An 18,150-nucleotide genomic window follows, 5' to 3' on the forward strand; every position below is an offset into this window, starting at 1 on the left:
CTGGACAAGGGAAAGGCTACTCACTCCAGAATTCTGGCCTGGAGAGTTCCATGGACTGTATAGTCCATGGGGTCGCAAAGAGTCGGACACGACTGAGCAACTTTTTCACTTTCACTTTCAAGGGCATCCAGTATTTGTTTCAATGGGCGTGGTAAGACACACAGATGCAGAAATGGCTCTTATGAGGGGAGAAGTTTTTACGCTGGAGGTATAAGGCATACCACGCCATGCAGGGCCACTTGAAGGAACACCAGAGTGGGTCAGGACACAAAGAAATTTGGGGGCCAAAAGCGTTTACTGAGGTTCTCATGGGGAGGAACAGGGAGGCATAGTGAACAAGCTGGTCTGAATAATATCAGCAGGCCATAAGGCACAGGTCTGTCCCCAGCTCTCTGGTGCCCTGGGGGGATGAGAAGAAAGGTGGAGGCTAATGGTCCCAAATGTGAGAACTGGATGGAAGGGGCAATCAGGTGTGGGCTGTGGTTTGGTTTGAATTTAGAAAGTACACTTGTGAGTGAATTATTATCTATAGGAATTGGCTGGTCCTGGTAGGGGCAGTCCTTTCAGGGTCAGCAAGACCCGAGAAGTAGAAGCATCAGAATACGGAAAGGACATGGTGAACACACCTCGGGATCCAGTGGAAAATGGGGCTCCGGGGTCCACTGAGTGGAACCTAGCTGCATCTGTCATGAGCTGTGTGGCCTGTTGGCCTGTTACTTAGCACCATCCCTCGGCCAGAAAATGAGGCTTGCAGTCGCTGCCTCCAGTGGCAGAGTAAGTGGGGTTAGCTGGGCATCTGCTTCGGGCACGGATCAGTAAGAGCCTCATCCATCAGGAAGCACTGCCAGCTAGCGAAGGTCCCCGCGCAGGAGTCTGTGCAGAGCCAGCAGAATGGAAACTTCAGCCCTGGTCCTGCGAAGCTGGTTGCAGCCTGGAGTGGAAATAAGCCCATGCCTCCCTCAGGGGCTGTCCCACCCCTGCTGGCTACTTCTGCACCAGCCTCTGTGAGCTCCATCAACTCATTCCAGCCAACGGGAGAGACTGTGAGGGTGCAAATCACAGCCATCCGAGATCCAGAAACAGAATGAAATATTCCGCAGGGCTGCTTCCCCAAATGAGGGCTTTCTTTTATTATCTGCATTTTAAACTCTTTAAATATGCCTCCCAAGATGCCGTCTGGCTTGGAAAATTACTATAATAAATGTATATATAAATCTCTTATTTTGAACATAGAGTGGCATGCAATTTTTATTAGCAGAAAATAAGCACCCCTCCTCATCAAATAAGCATCCAGCAAATGCCTGGTCAGCCGCTCAGAATCATTTCAGGCCTTCTGGCTTATAGATTCTCTGAGGGGAAACGGAAAGGTGTCTGGGAGACTCTGGCATCTGTTCCTTCCCCATCACCCCAGGGAGCTTTGCCGGTTCCAGCATGGCAGATCCACCCATCTTGCTCTCTGTGGGGAGCTTCGTGCAGACGTACAGCCTTGGTACCTTCTTCTTCTCCCATCTCGTTGCCCCCATCCCAGGCTTCTGGTCTCCTGTCTCTGCCCATCTTCATCAGATTCTCTACAACTCAGCCCCTGAGACAGGGACATGAAGGCAAGCTGGGGTCCACCCCTGGGGAAGAGATGGAAAAGGCAAGGTGGGCACCCCTGGAGCATAACATAGCAGCCTAAAGGGATGAACTTACCACTGTGTGATGACTACTCAGTAAGACCCAGGGCTGAGAGCGGGAGAGAAGGATAGAGGGGAGGGAGGGAGGGAGAAAGAGAGAGGGGGAGGGGGAAAGGAAGGAGGAGAGTTAGAGAGGAGGGGGGAGGGAGAGGAAGGGATAGAGGGGAGGGAGAGAGTGGGGAGGGAGGGAGAAAGAGGGAGGGGGAGGGAGAGGGGGAGAGATGGGGAGGGGGCGAGATGGGAAGGGGGAGGGGGAGAGTGAGGAGGAGGCAGAAAGAAAAAGAAAAAAAAGAAGAAAAAACAAAACAAAACACGTGACCTATGAGCCAATGCATGTTACCAAAAAATTATCACTATATCCATCGCAAATTACAACACATATATAAGAGCATCTAAATAAGACATGCACACATGTACACACAGGAGTGGAAGTGAGATAAGAGAGACCCAATCGACGAAAAGAAAGGCTTTCCCAACCAGAGGAAGTCAGGGGTCAGGCAGTGAGGATCTGACCACATGGACCCCTGCACCTGAGGGCCAGCAAGAAAGAAAAAGGAGAGACCGCTAAACAATGACACACAGACGCCCTCTCACACACACACACACACACACACTCATGCACACACACCCTCATCCCCTCTCTCACTCACACACACATTATACTCTCTCTTACACACACACACACTCACATACATGCAGTCACCGCCTCTCACACCTAAAGCACGCCTGACTCTTCAGCTGCTAAGCGAGCCACACAGCCTCCGTGTCCAGCTCTGGCCGTGCTGTTTCCTCTGCCTGGAACGCTGTTCCCACCCCTTTGGCCACTCCATCCACTCCGCTTTGCCTCGTGCTTCAACTCTCTGCTCCTGTGGTGCCCCCTTGCCCGATGCCCACCTGGGTGCCTCCTTGATGTCCCTCCCAGAGCTCCTCCCTCACACCATCCTGCCCTCGGGGTGTGGTGAGGCCAGGATCAGCACCGCCCAGCCACCCTAACCTCTGCAGGCTCCACTCTGTCCTGCTCACAAACCCGCAGGCCCAGGGGACACTGCAGCCAGCCGATCCAAAGGCCCCTCTGGGGCCTTGTCCCAGATGGAGCCCACCCCTTCCACCTCAGTGGTCCTCTCAGCCCCCTCCCATTCCCCCAGGGATGCCTTCTCACTCCTATTCCAAAGGTAGCCTGACCCCTGGCCCACTCGTCTCGCTCCACACAGTCCCTGGGGGGCTCTCTACACCGTAGCTTCCCTGTCCACTGACCCAGCGGCCCTGTGGACACCATGAACACCCCCTACCCGCCCAGTGCAATACACCCAAACGATAACCTCCCCCTCCCCCAAGCCCACCATTCTGCCTGGCAGCACCTCTGGTGGCATTAGAAACCTGGTGTCACCTGCCACATCTCCTTCAGTTCAGTTTAGTTCCGTCGCTCAGTCGTGTCCAACTCTTTGCGACACCATGGACCACAGCACGCCAGGCTTCCCTGTCCATCATCAACTCCCGGAGTTTACTCAAGCTCATGTCCATTGAGTCAGTGATGCCATCCAACCATTCATCCCATTGTCCCCTTCTCCTCCTGTCTTCAATCTTTCCCAGCATCAGGATCTTTTCGAATGAGATAAGAAAGCCTTCCTCAGTGATCAGTGCAAAGAAATAGAGGAAAACATCTCCTTCAACCAGCCACAAGTCTTCACCTTCCCAACCTGGACTCTGTCCTTGGTGTTCTTGTCCTGGCTTCCCACAGGATGGTGCCTACCGTGGGGGAGGGTGAGATGCAGGGAGCAGATGCCCGGCTCAGGGAGATTACGATTTGCCATTGCCTTCTCCTCCCACCTTCAATCTTTCCCAGCATCAGGGTCTTTTTCAATGAGTCAGTTCTTTGCATCAGGTGGCCAGAGTATTGGAGTTTCAGCTTCAGCATCAGTCCTTATTACTACGGAGGTACAGTGAGGCCAACAGATCAGGAGAGAATGGATTTTTTGCTATACACACAGATCCCAAAACAAGGGACAGGCACAGCATGGCGGGCCATGTGGGGAAGTACCAGGGTCGGTCAGGAGACAGAGGAGTAGAGAACCTGGGCGGGAGTCTTTCTTGTGGTTTCTATGGGAAGGAACAGGTGAGGTAGGATAAGCTGCCTTGGGATGGGCTACTTTGAATGATTACATCAGGCTCTGGTGAGAGGTTGTCTCCCGTTGTCTGATTCCTGGGGATCAGGACAGGTGGTTCAGAGTATGTGGACCTCATAAAGGAGGTGGCTGGAGGGTGTGGGCTCTGGGTTGCTTGGTTTGCATCAGAAAGCGCACTTGTAAGTGAGCAGCTTTTTATCTCTAGGAACGAGCTAGCCCAGTCCTCCAGGTGAGCGAAGCATCTGAGTAAAGAAAATAGAAGACATGGTTAGTACATCGCACAGAGAAAGAGTCGGGAAAAAGATGTCTACCCCTCACTCTCCTCTTGCCCTGGCATCTCCCACTTATGTTGCCACTGACCAAACCCGTCCTAAGGGCAGAGGATGAGGGGGGCACTCTATACAGTCAGCCTCCTGGGCCAGGAACAGGGAGAAGCAGGCCATAGTCAGTGGACATTAAACTGAGCTCATGGACAGTGAATGGATCAATGTAATCAGTCCAGCGTGATCCAAGGAATCATATTAGAGGAAGCCTCTCCTGATCTGTGTTTTGAGGGATGAACAGGCATTTTCCAGGGAGCGCCTGACAAACAAAAGTGGTTGCACAAGGCCTTGGGAATGAACACAATGCGTGTGGCAAACTGCGGCCATTGAGGTATTGTTGGACTGTGAATTTCCATGAAAGAGGGTGGCCGGCATGGACTAGATGCTCGGGGATTGTCTCTACCTTATGGCATTTCCTTCTCTTGGGACCTGTCTACAAAGCAACAGTTCCTGGGTGTCAAGTGCTTCCAACAGAATCGATGCTCAGTGAGCTTGGTCACCACAACTATGACTGTGTTCAGGAGGAGGTGTAATAATATCACATAGACTAATTCCCAGGGCTCTGGGGAGGTTCAGGTAAGATGATGCCTAAGGAAGTTCTTCGTAAATCAAAGGACCAGCACAACCCACCTCATGAGCAGTACGTGGTCTGCTGTCTGGATAGGGGAAATGGCCAAGGGATCGGGTCCAAGGACTCCAGTGCCCTGGGGCAAGCATGCTAGCTGACCTGTTCGGACCTCACTAGCCTTATCCATCAAATCATCCAGAAGGACTGGGGAGGATGCCAGGGTTCGTTTCTCATCTGTGATCTGCCTTGATTCCAACCCCGTACTCCACACCCAGCTTTCTGGCAAAGGGAGAAATAGACCTCTGGGGCTAAAGAATACAATACCCTTGGATGCCCCTGGCCACATAAGACAGTCTGAAAGGGCTTTATCACCGTGCACAGCGGCTGCCAAAGTCAGACCGAAACCCTTCCCGGGAAATTTTTGGCTCTGCCTGTGCGCAGCCCGTCTCGTGGAATTAATTTTAGCCCCCATGATGCTAGAGTCGTGCAAACAGAGACATATAAAACAGCACCCCCAAGCCTTCATGCGGCAATAAATACTGAACTGAGCTGCATTTATGCGCAGTGCGCGTCTGCCCCGCTGCAAAAAGCGTGAAAGCCATCCCGAGTGGGAGCTGGAACGTTCAGAGGCTCCCAGGTGCTGCTGGGCCCGACTCAAGGCGCTCACGCTCTCTTCCCAAGCTCGTTCCATCTTTCTGCTTGGCTTGCGGCTTTCCAGGCTCAGGCTCCAGCCTTTGTGGGGCAGCCAGCCAAGGTGTAGGGGATCTGCAAGGTCTGTGGAAGCCCAAGCGGAACCATCTCCGTGGCTCCAAGCAAGCCCACTGGGGAAGGGGCGCTTGGAAGAGTGTTTGCCTCCCGGGGTCTCTGGGCTCTAGCCTGTAATGCTGGAAACAGGTTTTGAGGTCATTAGTTCCATCCGGAAATTTCAGAGGTTTTCAATGTCTTGATCAAGGTCATACGACAAGTTAATGAAAAGAGTTGGCCTTTGTCATCATGGTGAAGGACCCCAGCTCAAGGATTTGGTGTGGGAGAGTTCTGGGTTCGCACAAGTCCTCGTTTTGTGACCTCAAGTAAGTCGTTTCCACTCTGTGATTTGGTTTGCTTGCTTGTAAAATAAACGATAGCAGCGCTGTATAATGGGAATTCTGGGAGAATTAACTGGGAGGGTGTGTGTTCAGATTAACCTTAGTGTCCGGCTGATGCTAAGTGCCAAAGAAATGGCAACTCTTGTTATGAGGATGTCTGTGCAGAAGCACATTCTAGTTGGGGTTTCCCTAAGCAGAAACAAAGACAGGCAGATGTCCTTTATTTGGAAGATAATACCAGGAGAGTTGGACTATAAAGAAAGCTGAGCACTTGATGCTTTTGAACTGTGGTGTTGGAGAAAATTCTTGAGAGTCTCTTGGACTGCAAGGAAATCCAACCAGTCCATCCTAAAGGACATCAGTCCTGGGTGTTTATTAGAAGGACTGATGTTGAAGCTGAAACTCCAGTACTTTGGCCACCTGATGGAAAGAGCTGACTCATTTGAAAAGACCCTGATGCTGGGAAGGATAGAGGGCAGGAGGAGAAGGGGATGACAGAGGATGAGATGGTTGAATGGTATCACCGACTCAATGGACATGGGTTTGGGTGGACTCCAGGAGTTGGTGATGGACAGGGAGGCCTGGCATGCTGTGGTTCATGTCCCAAAGAGTCGGACAAGACTGAGCGACTGAACTGAACTGAACTGAACTGAATACCAGGAAGCAGGAATGAGGAAGCAAGGATTGCGAGACAAGAAAGGAAGAGAAACTACAGCAAGAGTCTGTTGTAGGTGCTACGGTGGCCAACAGGAGTCCAGTTCTGCCAGTTGACTTCATGGAGAATATTAAAAAGCTTCACTGAAGGATTTTGAAAAGGGTTATGTAAGTGAAGAGTGAGAGCATGTAAATTACTGGGAAAACTCAGTGCTGTCTTACAATCAGTTACGGATTGATTGTACCCAGAAACCACTCTGGGTACTTTTTCAATGTTTATTTTTGTCTATTTGGCTGCACTGGGTCTTAGCTGCAGCACATGGGTGGGTTCTTTCAGTTGAGGCATACTGGATTTTTAACTGTAGTGTGAGGGGTCGTCAGTTGCAGCAGGTGAGACCTTGTTCCTGGACCAGAGATCTAACCTGAGCTCCCTGCATTGAGAGTGTGGAGTCTCTGCCACTGGACCTCCTGGGAAGTCCCCTGATCCAGGTACTTTAAGCAAGCAGCAGTGTGATACAGAAACTGGAGATTTCCCTTGTCTTTGGAAAGGTGTATGAGCCAAGCTCAGGAAGGGCATTTTTGAGAATTCTGCAGGTTCAGAGATCAAGGAAGATGCCTGTGGCTTTGATGTGAGTGATGTTCAGGAGGATGCTCACAGCTGCAGTCAAAACCCTGTCTCTGTAACACCCTCCTGAGCTAGAGATGAAACACTCCTTCCCTTCCTTCTTCCAGCTGCATGCTCATAGGTGGACCCTAACTGAGGGCAAGGGAGTCTAGGAAATGCAGTTTGCAGGCTTCATGGTGCTGGGTATATAAGGAGGAGCCTGGAATGGCTAGCCTGATACTAGGAATGAACACACAATAATTGGCATGGTCCTAGATGTCAATCCCTGCCCCCCAGATTTAACTGTGAATGCAAGGGAATGCCAATCAAATCCTCAAGAATTATAAGACTTACAAAGATGAATAAAGATCCAAGGATAATCAAGATAGGATTGAGGAAAAAGGAGGCAGTAGAGGAACAGGGGGAGGAGGAAGGGTGGGTTGGGCTTCCCACGATCACCTCCACTAGGAGCATCACAGGACTCGACACACGGTCATCCTCCCAGCTGTGATTTATCAAAATGGAAGGATCCAGAGCAAAACCAGCAAAGGGAAAAGGCAGAAGTGCAGAGTCCAGAGGAAACCAGGAGCTCCTCTTCCAGTGGAGTCAGGCAGGGTGCGTTTAATTTTTCTAGCAGTAGGTTGTAACAGGACATATGAACTGTTACCACCAGGAAAGACCGTTTGCGACTCAGCATCACTGACTCAGTGGACATGAATTTGAGCAAACTCCAGGAGCTGGTGAAGGACAGGAAAACCTGGCATGCTGCAGTCCATGGAGTAACAGAGGGTCTGACACAATTTAGCAACTGAACAACACCACCCACGTGTTTGGGGGGAGCTGGCCACATAGGCATTCTCTGCCTGGCACATACCAAGGCTCCAGATTCTCAGAAGAAAAGCAGGTGGTCAATATAAACAGTACTGTTTGTCCAGATGGTTTCCACATGGTGAGACACTCTTATCAGTTGTGAAGATAGTGGAAACCTTCTGAAGTCCAAGTTCCCACATGCCAACCCAGGGCCAGCTTTGCAAGCAAGCCTAGGATATCAGTCTGAAGCCTGCTGCATTAACTCTTTTCTGTACAAAGGGAGTAGAGAAGGAAATTATAATCTACTCCACTGTTCTTGCCTGGAGAATCCCGCAAATGGAGGGGCCTGGAGGCCTGCAGTCCATGGGGTCACAGGGAGTCGGACATGACAGGAGCGACTTGGCACACACACATGTACAAAGCGAAACTGACTCTGCCAGATATAAACCTTCTTATAACACTATAGTAATAAAAATTATGCAGTGTTGGCCCACAGATAAGAAATATGTTAATGGAGACAACAGAGAAAATGCCAGAAGTAGACGCCCCGCCCTTATATATTGGTACAAAGCTAGCATTACAGATCACTGGGGAAAGAGATTATTATTCAAGAAATAGCTTTGTAACCATGAAATTTTTTTGTAAAAAATGGCTTTGTAACAAGAAAAAACAAATAAAATTAAATCTCTTTCTCATTCTATTCATAAAAATACCAGATTTCTGGGCAAAAGACTATAATATAAAAGAAAAAAACACTTTAAAGAAAATATTATAAATTTAATACAGGTAAGGATATCTTAAAACACAAAAAACAGTTAAAAAAACTCATGATTAGATTTGGCAGTAATTTCTTGGATATGACACTGAAGGCACAAGTTGCAAGAGGAAAAAAAAACAGATAAAATGAGTTTTCATCAAACTTAAAAACTTTTGTGCAGCAAAGTCCTCTCCCTATCAACAGAATGAAAAAGAAATCCATGGAATGGGAGAAAAATATTTGCAAAAATTATATATCTTACAAAGGATTGCTTTCCAGAATATATAAAGAAATCCTAAGACATGGCCCAGTTTTTAAAATGTGCAAAGGAGTTGAATACAGTTTTTCAAAATGGTTATGAGAAAACAAACATTGTAACAGGAAATACATGGACAAAATATATGGGAAAGCATTCACAGAACAGAAAATCCAAATAGTCTATTAACCTCTTAGGAGTTGCTCATTCTCACTGGTAATCATAAAAGTGCACAAACAAACAATAATAATGTCATCTTGCTGTTTCTCGACAGGCAAACAATGTTAAAATCTGATCATACCAACACTGATGGGCTGTGGGCAGTTGGGAACTTTCACACAACAGCGGGAGAGGAAGCTGATGCAGCCATTCAAGAATAATCTACCAATATTTGGTAAAATTGAAAGGGCACACAGCTTAAAGAAGATAGCTTTAATATGCATAACTGACACTGACAAAGGATTGGTTCTGAAAATATATGAAGAACTCTGTGGCAGTGTCCACACAGACATCTAATGGCTGGGTTGTAGCCCCTCTGAAACCCTCTGTGAAGACTGAAGTCCCACTAAAGAAAACCAAGACAGGCTGTGAACTTGGGACTTCTCTTGGTCAGCTCAGGCTGCCATAACAGGATACCATAGACTGGTGGGCTTGAAGGATAGCCTTTTTTGTTTTCTCGTCATCCGGGAGACTAGAAATCCAAGATCAGAGTGTTGACATTATCAGTTTCTGGAGGGCTCGTTCTTGCCTGGAGAATCTCAGGGACGGTGGAGCCTGGTGGGCTGCCGTCTATGGGGTCACACAGAGTCAGACACTACTGAAGTGACTTAGCAGCAGGAAGGCTCTCTTCCTGGTTAACAGACAGCCACCCTCTCAGTGAATCCGCAAACAGGTGAGAGAGAAGCAGATTCTCTCATGTCTCCTCTTGTTGCTGGTCAGCCTCAAAGTCGGGTCTGACTCTGCGACACCGTGAAGCAGCACTCCAGGCTCCTTTCCTTCACTGCCTCCCAAAGCATCCTCAAACTCATGTGTACTGGGTTGGTGATGCTATCTACCCATCTCATCCTCTGCTGCCCTCTTCTCCTTTTGCCTTCAGTCTTTCCCAGCACCAGGGTCTTTTCCAGTGAGCTGGGTCTTCACATCAGGTAGCTTAAGTATTGAAGCTTCAGTTTCAGCAGCAGTCCTTCCAGTGAATATTCAGGGTTGATTTCCTTAGGATTGACTGGTTTGATCTCCTTGCAGTTCAAAGGACTCTCAAGAGTCTTCTCCAGCACCACAAGCAGACAGCATCAATTCTTCAGCACTCAACCTTCTTTATGGACCAACTCTCAATCCGTACATAACTACTGGAAAAATTGTGGCTTTGACTACATGAACTTTGTTGGCAAAGTGATGTCTCTGCTTTTTAATACGCTGTCAAGGTTTGTCATAGCTTTCCTTCCAAGGAGGAGTGCCTTCTTATAAAGGCATTGATGCCATCACACACACCCCCACACATCTCCCAAAGGCCCCATCTCCTACTACCATCACCTCTGGGTTGGGGATACAAACATTGAATCCATAGCAAGCCTGTTTCCTTTCTCTCTTAAAGCCTCATTGTTCTCATCCGTGCAATGGGGGTGATATGAACATCTGCCTCACAGGATTGTAGTGAAGAGTACACGAGCTGAACCCTGCAGCTCCCAGCACACTGCGACCACTGGTCAATGTCAGTGCCTTCTGGTCATTAGCATGTACACTTACCCCAGACATTTACCAGCTATGAAGAGGAAAATCAAGCCTTGTCTATGACCTTTCTCTCCAGTTAGAGAGAAAACTCCAGGACTTCTTAAAAACAAGGAGATGAACAACAGAGAATAAGCAGTGACTAATGCTTGTCATGACACAGATTTAATAACTGAGGCTCAGAGAGGGACTTGCTAAAGGTCACACGCACACAATTGAGAGGAGTTAAGAATCAGTCTTCTGGACCTTTCCTTGTCCTAGTTCCATACAGATTCTGCTTACCTTATTTTGCTTGTTCAGGTTTTGGGAACTTGCTCAATCCTATAGCTGCATAGATTTTTCTTCCAAATAAGCTCTCCTAGATCCCCACCCCAGGTCAGGTGATGAGATCAGAGACAAAGGCCACGAGCTGAGGTTATGTTCCCTGACTCACACAGCAGAGGCTCACTGGGCAGGGTCTGGCTTGAGCTCCGGTGAGTCATTAAGCTTGGCCCAAGGTGGATGCTGGAGGGCAGCATTCCAAAGTTTCCCATCAGGAAGTACCCACAAGGGGCAGCTCAGGCTACAATGGGATCCTGGGCTCCCGGGTGGCCCTGTGTCATTGTGTATGCTTTTGTATATACTTAAATATGCTGAGCTTTCTGTTAGCTAGGAAAGGAGACAGGGTGGCCATCTCTGAACGTCGTAAACAGGGTTTCACTTAGTTTGCACGGTAGCATTGGAGAGTGCATGCCACCCATCTTCACTCTTCAGATGCAGAAACTGAGCACCAGAGACGGAAAGTCACCTGCTCAAATCCACACAGCAAGTGAGGGGCAGAGCTGGGACCAGGACTCAGGACCTCAGAGCTACCACTCTGTCCACTCGTCTATGTCAGACTAGGTCCTCCAAGAGGCAGATGCCAAGACGGGATTAAATGTACAAAGATATTTTAGGGGAACCACCCATGAGAGGAGCCAGTGAGGCTAGAACAGCTGCCTGAAAGCGATGCAGTCTGCCCCAGCGAAGGGGAAAGCAAAGGATGGTGGGAGGAAGCTTCCTAAATGAAAACTCTGTGCCATCTCAAGAAGCTTCCACGAGATCTTTGGGGAATCTTCAAGCCAAAGTCAGCCGGTGGAAAAGCACAACTTGCCCCAGACACTGTGACGAACCTCAGAGCACGCACGATCCCTGGGCCTTTTCATGCTCTACAGTTGGGGGTCTGCAAGGCCCCTCCTGACAGTCTCCACACTGTCTGATTACCCTGCAACGAATTGTCTCAACATTTTGAAAAGCTATCCAGCAATGTGTATGAGGAGCCTTTAAACAATTTTACCCTTTCCTCTAGAAACTCCCCTTCCAACAGATTATTATAATGGAATATGGCCAAGTCCAGGGAAGTCTTTATGGGCAGTGTTGATGACAGCAGTGTCAGAAAAATAAGTACACACATGTACACACACACGCATGTACATGTACATGAATAATACACATACACATGCGCATGAACATATAAACACATATAGACACGCATGGAACACACATAAACACACATGCACAACATGTATACACACAGGAGTAATATACAAACTTACATACTGTAAATACATATAGGCACAGAGAAGTACATAAACATAATACACACAACACACAAACACACTACGCCTAGCATGTTTGTACACACATGGATAATATACACATATATAAGGCATATTTACTTCCCCACTGGCTCACCTGGTAAAGAACCAACCTGCCCAGGCAGGAGATACAGGAAACGCAAGAGATATGGGTTCGATCCCTGGGTCAGAAAGATCCCCTGAAGAAGGAAAGGGCAACCCACTCCAGTATTCTTGCCTGGAAAATTCCATGGACAGAGGAACCTGGCAGGCTACAGGCCATGGGGTTGCAAAGAGTCGGATATGACTAAGCACGCAAGTACAAGTATAAGGCACATATCCATAAGCGCACATATATGCCATGCAACCAGGCATAGTGCAAGCAACACATCCATTCACTGATGCAGACACACTTGAACATCTGTAACATACATATGACATAAACACACATATGACATAGGTGCACACGCATAACATACTGGCATAGAATTGTTTTCTCTGATTGTGTGTTTTGACCATCTACAGAGGCAACTGGCCACCCAAAATGTCCCACAGATGACATCGCACACACATGTTAAGGGAGCATAAAAAGATGGATTACTTACATAATTGATGTCCCTAGGGAGATCAGGGCAGCCTCTCAAACTTGTCCAAAATGGCTTGAGAGAGCAGGGAGAGGAGCCTGGCTCTGGTTCGTACTGTGGGTAGAATGGGGCTGGAGTGAGGATTCCCACATACCATGGGTGGGGAAGGACTTGAATGGTTTGAATCGCCTGCCAATGCCAAAGCAGAGAACACCCAGATGTTCTCTCCAGCTTGCGCAGATAAGGAGAAGGGCGAGCGTGGGGCTTTAAAGCTGTCAGCAGTCAAATATGAAAAAAATGGAATCTACTTCCTTCCTTATTTTAGGAAGAATCTGACCTACATTTACCCTCTTTCCTCAAATGGGTGTACCAACATGTTAAAAGCTACTATTCCTGTAGCTTCCTTCTCTCACTCACTTCTGAAGACTCAAAGGGGTACAGATGAGTGAGTAGCAGGTGACATCTCCAGCAGGCTTTAGCAAGCCTTGTTAAAGCAGTCAAGTCACGCTGAATTCTCCCATCAACAGTTAGGCAAGATCTGTCTGAATTCTGGGTCTATTCTCAAGCTCAAGTTTTCAAACATAAGCTCCTTCAGTCTTAACATAAGAATATACTATGATACATTATATATATATATTTAATATATATTAAATATATGTATGTAACATGATATCAACTATGTAAAATTAAACATAAGCTTGAAAAAAACAAGTGCTGGAATAATAGCAGTGATTTTCATTCTGTGACATTTTCTCCCTTTATATTTTCCAAAATTTTTGACCGTGTATTACTTTCAATAATCAAAACAAGTTTTCTTTTATACTTTTACTCAACATTTTTATTGTTCTGAGGACTTCCTTGTAGCAGGGTTTAGACCCATCATGGAAGGAAATGGTTAGCTCAGAATGTGAAAGAAGGAAAAACCTGGCATTCTCCAATAGATCTGTTACTTAAAAGCCCTCAACTGAAAAATGCTACTGTGAAACTTTGTAAAGAAAAGTTCCTATGCCAAGAAAAGTCTATTCAGAAGTTTGCTTTGCTTTTAACAAAGTTTATTTTCAATTGGTTAAAGTTAAATAGCTGAACATCTAATCTTTTCTTTAATATTCTGTACATGTATTAGTTGGAGGAAAATCCCACGGATGGAGGAGCCTGGTGGGCTGCCGTCCATGGGGTCGCTAAGAGTCGGATACAACTGAGTGGCTTCACTTTCACTTTTCACTTTCATACACTGGAAAAAGAAATGGCAACCCACTCCAGTGTTCTTGCCTGGAGAATCCCAGGGACGGGGGAGCCTGGTTGGCTGCCGTCTATGGGGTCGCACAGAGTCGGACACGACTGAAGCGACTTAGTAGCAGCCAATGTATTAATTAGAGAAGGCTAGGTAACAATTAGTCACAACATGGAGGGGCCTAACACAGTAGAAGTGTATTTCTGCTTATGTAACAGATATGCAGATGACACCACCCTTATGGCAGAAAGTGAAGAAGAACTAAAGAGCCTCTTGATGAAAGTGAAAGAGGAGAGTGAAAAAGTTGGCTTAAAGCTCAACATTCAGAAAACTAAGATCATGGCATCTGGTCCCATCACTTCATGGCAAATAGATGGGGAAACAGGGGCTGACTTTATGTTTTGGGGCTCCAAAATCACTGCAGATGGTGATTGCAGCCATGAAATTAAAAGATGTTTACTCCTTGGAAGGAAAATTATGACCAACCTAGGCAGCATATTCAAAAGCAGAGACATTGCTTTGCCAACAAAGGTCCGTCTAGTCAAGGCTATGGTTTTTCCAGTAGTCATGTATGGATGTGAGAGTTGGACTATAAAGAAAGCTGAGCACAGAAGAATTGATGCTTCAGAACTGTGGTGTTGGAGAAGACTCTTGAGAGTCCCTTGGACTACAAGGAGATCCAACCAGTCCATCCTAAAGGAGGTCAGTCCTGAGTGTTCATTGGAAAGACTGATGTTGAAGCTGAAACTCCAGCACTTTGGCCACCTGATGCGAAGAGCTGACTCGTTTGAAAAGACCCTGATGCTGGGAAAGATTGAGGGCAGGAGGAGAAGGGGATGACAGAGGATGAGATGGTTGGATGGCATCACTGACTCAATGGACATGAGTTTGGGTAAACTCTGGGAGTTGGTGATGGACAGGGAGGCCTGGCATGCTGCAGTTCATGAGATCACAAAGATTCAGACACGATTGAGCAACTGAACTGAACTGAACATGCCACCACAGTGCTGGGGCAGGATAAGTGAGGAGTGGGAGACTGGAATGCCCCATAATCTGCGAGACCATTCAGGGACCCAGGCTGAGCAAGGCTTTGACTCTGCAACTGGTGACTTGCAAAGTTGCCTTTGTCATCGCCATTCCAGCCGCGGGTGGGAAGAAATGAAGGCTATGAGAGGTTTTCATAGGCCAGGACTGCAAACGGCTCACCTCACTTCTGCTCAATTCCATTTGAACTCTAATTCCATTAGAACTCAGTCATTTGGCCACAACTAACTGCAACATCCACCAAGGAAGAAGAGAAGCAGGGCTTAATTAAGCCCCTAGCACTTTCTACCAGAGTTTACAAGGCTTTTTTATGCCTAGCAAAATTAAACAATCACCCACAAGAGGTCCAAAATAAATACTTGATCCTATTAATGAAACGAAATAATTAAACATCTTGAAAAATTTGAATTACATTTATGAATTGTTTATACTTGATTTGCTTTTAAGCATTTCGATGGTCTGGCAAGCTCTCCCAATACTGAAATAATTCTTAAAAGTCAAATAAAATAAACTTATAAAAGCAATGATTTAATAATTTTATATGCATATACACATGTGTCTTATAAGATTTCCACTAAAATCACAAGTATAAATCAATTATTCAACTGTACATGTGAGTGGAACTAAAAGACTATCCCTCTAAAACACTAAATTCTCTTAATACCAAATTTACAGAATCCTTAGTATGAAAAAAATTTGGTGGGTGTTGATTTTTTTAAATAAATTGACAGAACCCTACAATTTGTTTGTTATGTATAGTACCCACTCCTGGGAATGCTTTACATCTTGCCCACTGGGTAATACCAGGATTTCAGTATGTTTATTGACTTAGAGAAAACGAGGGGTAGTTGGAAGAGGTCTTGAGAAGGATCTGCAGTCCCTGATTGGCAACTACTTCAGGAAATCTCACTGGAGTTTCAGGCAGTAGGAGGTTAACCTCCTGAGATAGGAGAGGGAGGATTTATCTACTGGTAAAAGAGACTTGGCAAAGTTTAAGGGTTCAAGGTCATCACTGGAATCTACCCATACATCCACAACCTAATTTTTGAGACCCCACTTTCCCCCAGTCAATGCCCTAAGTTTAAGATAAAATAATAAGGATAAAAATAGATGTTCATAAATGTTTATAACAACTTTATTCTTACTAGCCAAAACTGGAAACACCTTAAGTGTTTCTACGATATAAAATTCTCAAAAACCTCATAGGTCTCCCATGTATGTCTTAGGGAGTCATCCCATGAGACAAAAAAATTCTCCACAGATTCTTGTTAGATAATCTCATACCTATTTTTGGCTTCTTTGAAATGGCTGAGGTCTGAGAGTCACATCTTTAATATCTTCAAAGAGCCTTTTGTGTAAGTGAATGGTCTGACCTTGTCATCTTTTTGAGGTATTAGCAAAAGGTTGTTAAAGCATACTTTCTTGACAGTGAATATCTCAGTTTTAGTGTCTTCTACAATCTGGAGGGAAAGGGGACGACAGAGGATGAGATAGCTGGATGGCATCACAGACTCGATGGACGTGAGTTTGAGTGAACTCCAGGAGTTCATGATGGACAGGGAGGCCTGGCGTGCTGCAATTCATGGGGTCACAAAGAGTTGGACACAACTGAGGGACTGAACTGAACTGAACAATCTGGATAGGCTAATCTGGACTATGAAGTCCTGTTTCCTTTTAGTTTAATATTCTTCCCTTAATTTACCTCTTTCTTTTCACATTCTACTCTAAGCCACAGAAAGAAATCAGATCAGAGCATTACTTTTTTGATTAGAAATTTCAGCTAAAAGTCCAATTTCTATCATTTTTCTTAAATATTGATCTGCATCTGCATGTAGGAAAGCTATCTGAGAATAGGGAAAGAATTACCAGAAATGATTACAGGGGAGAAAAGAATTCCTGGAACTCACACAAGTTCAGCAAAAGTTCCTTTTCACACCAGCCAGAAAGGGGAACCTTATAATTCATGGACAATCAAGTGGAGAATTCAGAAAACTTTTGCTTCAGTAGTGGGTAGAAACTTGCTTTAGACTAAAGGATGCTCTGGTCCTACCTAATAAATCAGTACAAGTAGTTATTTAATCCATTTAATTATGAACAAATGAGATAAATTGAAAATAAATAGTAAATTAAGACCAATAATATTAACAAACAAATTAAATGTTAAATACACCAATTAAAAGACAAAGCTTACCAAACAGAAAACATTTAACAATATGCCGCCACCAAAAGAAAAATAACTTCTCCTCCAAAAGAAGAACTTAGTAACACAAATGCAAACAGAGTTAAAAGTAAAAGACGAGAAAAGATACCTGTGCTACCACTAACCAAAAGATTTCAGATCAAAGAATATTATCAGAGACAGAGAGCAATTTTATGAAGATAAATTCACAAAGAGGACATTGATTTTAAACACGTATGCTCTGCTAATAACAGAGTTTCAAAACACATTAAGCAAAAACTAACAGAACTGAAAGTACAAATAGAGAAGTCCACAATTATAGTGGAGATTCCCATACCCCTCAATATTAATAGAAAAAGGAAACAGAAAATTAGTAATGATATCAATTATTTGAACAACACTATTAATCTGCTGACCTAACAGATTTTTTGAGAACACTCTGCTGGACAACATCAGAATACACATTACTTCCAAGTGCATAGAAAGCATCTTCAAAGATAGTCCATATACTTCATAAGAATTAAATTTCAGCAAGCTTAAGAGCATTCACATCACACACGGTATGTTCTCTCATAAGAGAATTAATATCTGGAAAACCCTCAAGTACTTGGAAACTAATTAATGCACTGCTAAGAAACCAATGGGTAAAAGAAGAAATAAAAATTTTAAAACAATGTTTTAATTGAATGAAAATGAAAATAACAAATCAAAAGTTTTGAGATGCAACTTAAGTAGTACTTAGAGGGATATGCTTAGTACAAAATGCCTATATTTAAAAAGAGTAAGGTCTCAAATCAATGTGCTTCCACCTTAAGAGGCTAGGGGAGAAAAGAACAACTGAAATCAATGAAAAAAAAAAGATATAAGGATTGGAGTAACATGAGTAAAATAAAAAGAGGAAAAGGCAAAAAAAAAAAAAAAAAAAAGAAAAGAAAA

At 45.3% G+C, this 18,150-nt stretch overlaps 1 long non-coding RNA gene across 1 annotated transcript; it reads right to left on the minus strand.

The window, feature by feature from the left end:
• Positions 1–634: 634 nt before the first annotated feature.
• On the minus strand, positions 635–12,986 carry LOC132660017 (uncharacterized). Its single transcript, XR_009601165.1, has 3 exons — positions 12,782–12,986; positions 3,064–4,041; positions 635–1,619 (listed from the first exon to the last, which is right to left on the minus strand). It is a non-coding gene; the product is annotated as an uncharacterized LOC132660017 (long non-coding RNA).
• Between the last annotated feature and the right edge of the window lie 5,164 nt (positions 12,987–18,150).

The sequence above is a fragment of the Ovis aries genome, chromosome 6, assembly GCF_016772045.2.
Source record: "Ovis aries strain OAR_USU_Benz2616 breed Rambouillet chromosome 6, ARS-UI_Ramb_v3.0, whole genome shotgun sequence".
Taxonomy (NCBI): Eukaryota; Metazoa; Chordata; class Mammalia; order Artiodactyla; family Bovidae; genus Ovis; species Ovis aries.